This window comes from Monopterus albus, unplaced genomic scaffold, assembly GCF_001952655.1.
Source record: "Monopterus albus unplaced genomic scaffold, M_albus_1.0 scaffold275.1, whole genome shotgun sequence".
NCBI classification, from domain to species: Eukaryota; Metazoa; Chordata; class Actinopteri; order Synbranchiformes; family Synbranchidae; genus Monopterus; species Monopterus albus.
In genome coordinates, this window is record NW_018128155.1 from 312841 (window position 1) to 317179 (window position 4339).

Below are 4339 nucleotides of genomic sequence, written 5' to 3' on the forward strand. Positions count from 1 at the left end.
TGAGGGGAGGAGGCCCCGGGGAAGACCCAGGACACGCTGGGGGGACTATGTCTCTTGGCTGGCCTGGGAACGCCTCGGCATGCCCCCGGAGGAGCTGGAGGAAGCGTCTGGAGAGAGGGAGGTCTGGGCATCTTTGCTTAAACTGCTGCCCCCGCGACCTGGCCCCGGATAAGCGAAAGAAAATGGATGGATGGATGGATGTATCCAGTTTAGCCACTTACATACTGTATCTATCAACAACTTAACTATGACAAGAAGGGAAGAAGAAAAGGAAACCATGCATGTGCGTGGTGACCTGGTGTGGAGAATACCTAAAGGGAAGGGGGGTGTGGGGTGCTCTTAAGACCTGAACCTTGTGCCTTACGGCATCTTTCCTTGATGTTCTGCCATGGGTGGGCAGGGACAGGCTTGCACCATGCTCATATGGGATCGGGTGTAGCCTTAAACAACAGTTTATTAGTAACCACTATTATTATTGTTATTAGTTTGTGGTTGTGGTATCTGTTTCTAATATCGTTACATTTGTTTTACATTTTAAGAGAATTTTGTATTCATTTCTATACTACCTCCCCCAAAACCCAGACACCCTTGCACACACAAGCTCACATATGTACACACGTACATACACACAGATCACACACACATGTGCACACACACACACACACACACACACACACACAGAAAATAGCAGAATTGATTTGTCAGTGTCTTCCTCTTCTTTCCCAAAGGCTTATGTTTGTTGGTATGCGTATTGTTTTGTTGGTTTCTTTTTATTGGCTGTTGGCTTTTGTTAAAGTAGCTCGGACACGGAAATGAATGAGCAATAAAGACAGACCCAGGTAGCTGGCTTCGGTGCAAGTAGTGACAGATTTATTTACAGTGTAAGTCAAAAGTGCAATAAACAGATAGGTGCTGAATGGTAAGGAATAATCGGGTGTCGATCTGAGGCAGAGAAAAACAGTTACTGGTGAGATGGATGGTTATGGACCGGGCTGCGGGCGCCTGGGTCACTCCTGAGCTGGTCGTGGTTGAAGTGATGATGGCTGAGGAGACAGGAGCATGCATAGATAGTTAATGGAGACTGTGCATCGACCTGTATGGTGGAGACTGGTAGGGTTGAGTAGTCCCAGGGTCCAGAGGAGAGGTCCGTAGTCGAAGACAAAAAGAACGCAGGAGCAAGGGGTAAAACGTAATGGATCAAAAGACGATATAACTGGCAAACTAGAAGAAACGGCGAACAAAAGGACCTGAAAATAGGGATTGAACTGGCAAGGGAGTGAACGGTGAGCAGGGTATAAGTAGGGAGGAAACTAATAAGGTGCAGCTGGTGATGATTAGGGGAAATAGGACAGGTGTGTCAGATAGTGTGATCAGGGTAAGGAAGCAAAACTAGAGTGAGAAAAGGAAGAGAGGAAGGTGCAGCTGGGCAAACCTGATAGCTTTCCCTGGTATGTTTTGTTCTACACTTGTTAATGATGTCACTTTCTTCATGTGGAAATTTAAAACAAATCAAATATATATATATATATATTGGTCTGACCACAAGGCCAGAATTCCCAACTTCACTGCTTCCCAACTTCTGTTTAAACAGAACCTTGGAGCAGGTGTGTTCACTGACATCTCCAGTAAAGTTTAGGTCAACCTAAAAGAAAAACAGCATCACTTTTCTGTGACATTTTGTTATGTTGTTGTCTTTGAACTCACGCAAGTGCAATGAACTAACTGCAACACAGCCAACCAGATTTCTGACATGCCAGAAATCCATCCGAGTGGTTGGGATGCAGATTGTTGGTCATTCAGGTCATAAAACAAGTGCCTGAACTCTGCTCACACTGCACATCAAACAATCACTGATCGGGCCTCATTCAGCCCAATTATAAAATTAGTTGTGTGACACTGAATCGGGTCTAAAATCAGGCCATATCCATACAGTGTCTGCTCAGTTAAGTAGGTCTTAAGAAGAACTTTGTTCTTATGAACAGTTGGTGAATGAGGCCCAATCATTTTATGGGACTGCAGTTTGTATATTGCAGAGAATATGGGGATTCACCATAGTCATGAGGATATATCCTCTGGGGACCATGATTGGGCCTGTATTAAATTTCATAGCACTTTAATAACCCGGAAAAAACATGAGGAACACAAAGGTCTTCCATAATTGCCAGTCCATAATTACATACTTAAAATAATTTTAATACAGATATCTGATGCATTGCCCACCTGATGACCCTGTAGACTTGCCTTCACTCCTACACCCACAAAGAACTAGTATTGGTGTTAATATAGTTATTAACTTCCTGAGCTTTTTAGTAGTATAGTCTTCTTTTGTTAGACAGTCTTGGTAGAACAGTGTCAGTGGTCGGACAACAAAGCAGACCCAGCTCTCAGAGGTGACTGCCATTACAAACTAGTTGGGCCAGCCACTGCTTAACCTGTACAAATACAATGCAGATGCTGTGTGTCAAGCCACATATTTGTTAGATCTTTGGCTGGGAGACCTGAAAATTAAGACAGGCAACCAGGTGTGTTCGCCGGCACAGGTGCATGCAATTACCACCACTGCTCTTAACCAGAGGTCTGGCGTCTTCCCCCTGCCAGTTCATTGGTTATGTACTAGTGCTTACCTTTTTGCTGTCCTGTTTGCTTCTTGTGTCCTGGACCTGCACCCTCCCGCCAGCCCCTCTGGATTCTGCACTCTGAGACACGCATCCCTGGATCCTCCACTCAACACCAGCGAGCACCACACCGCCAAGCTGCCGTCAGCCTCCCTTAAGTCCTCAGCCTGCACCCCACACCATGTCCTCAGCTCCTGCACTACCACCTTTCACCTTGTTCATTAAAGAAAGAATCTGAAAGTACAGTATTGTCTACCGGCTGTCTGTTACACTGCCTCTGGGGTCCCCTGCATTTTGAAAGCCGACCACCTTAACAGTACGAACTGGCCAAACATGGACTCCGCAGACGCTGGTGCCACGTCACTTCGCTCTGCCCTCTTCTTCCAGTGAGTCACCGCTTTTGGAACAAGCTACACAGCAGCTCGCCAGTTCTGCCTAGGTCCTTTTGGACCAAGCGGCACTTCTCGATCGCCACTCCCCGCCCAGAGAGCTGTTGATCCCAAAACCCCAAGCCATTCTACAAAGATCGGGACAAATGCAGAGTTTCTGCTGCAGTGCAATGTGGTGTTCGAACAAGCAGCCACAAATCTCTTCTGATTGTGCCAGAGTGCAGTACATAATGGATCCTCTGGGGGGAAGAATGCTGGACCGTCTTTGACAATCTTAACCATCGGGGAAATGCGGCAAGTCGCTTACTGAACTTGCGACAGGGGACAAGGAGCATGGCAGAATATTCTGTGGAGTTCAGGATTCTGGCTGCTGACGCACACTGGAATGATGAGGCCCTATTTGGCGCCTTCCTCAACAGGCTGACCAAGACCATGAAAAATAAGCTTGCTTCCTGTGATGAACCAGCGGATTTCAACACAATGGTGGACCTAGCCATCTGCATTGACAATCGCCTACGGGAACCCCGTGGAGAACGCTCCTCCCGCCAAGTCACCAGTGCCGTTACCCATGTCACACAGGAGGGGGGCTGAAGGGACCAGAGCCCCCCCCCCACTCTCCCTCAGGCTAGCCTTGCTGCCCGTTCCCAGGGGGTGGAGCCTATGCAACTCAGATGAGCCCCCCTGTCCGCTGAAGAGAGACCGGCACCTGTTTTTACTGTGGGCAGCTGGGACACATTCTGGCAGGGTGTACGGTTTGGCCAAATTAGCCATGGGGGTATTGGTGGGTTGAAACCAGGTCCCCACAAGCTACTTTACATGCCTCACACTCCAGGCAACCTTATGCTGGGGCCATGACTCCAAATCAGAATCAGAATTGGCTTTATTGGCCAGGTGTAACAGACAAACAAGGAATTTGACTGGTACATCAGCTCTCAATGTGCAAACAGTAAACAAGAATAAGGCTGTGTAATATAAGAAAATAAAGAGTATTAACAGCAACATTGACAGCAACAAACAGTGCAAACAATGCAGAATAAGCAGTATAAACAGACAGTAAACAATGCAGACAACAAAGGAATGTTTGTTGAAATTAGATAAATAGGGATAAAAATAGAGTACTTAAAACTAGAGACCTGGGGCCTATTTCAAGAAGGCGGTTTAACAAACTCAGAGTTCAAACCTGAACTCTGAGTTGACTTACCCAGAGTTGGAAAACTCTGAGTTTTCGGTTTCAGAACAGCTGAAAAGAGTTGGTTTAATCAACTCTGAGTTGTTTGACTCAGAGTTAGGCGCGTGCCACGCGACTATAAAAAGCCCTGAACAATGGAGTGAAGA

General features: G+C 46.7%; 1 protein-coding gene across 7 annotated transcripts in view; it reads right to left on the bottom strand.

The window, feature by feature from the left end:
• The window catches only part of LOC109972971 (leucine-rich repeat and fibronectin type-III domain-containing protein 2-like), a 269768-nt gene that overhangs the window by 193434 nt on the left and 71995 nt on the right, over positions 1-4339 (bottom strand). The window lies entirely within an intron of this gene.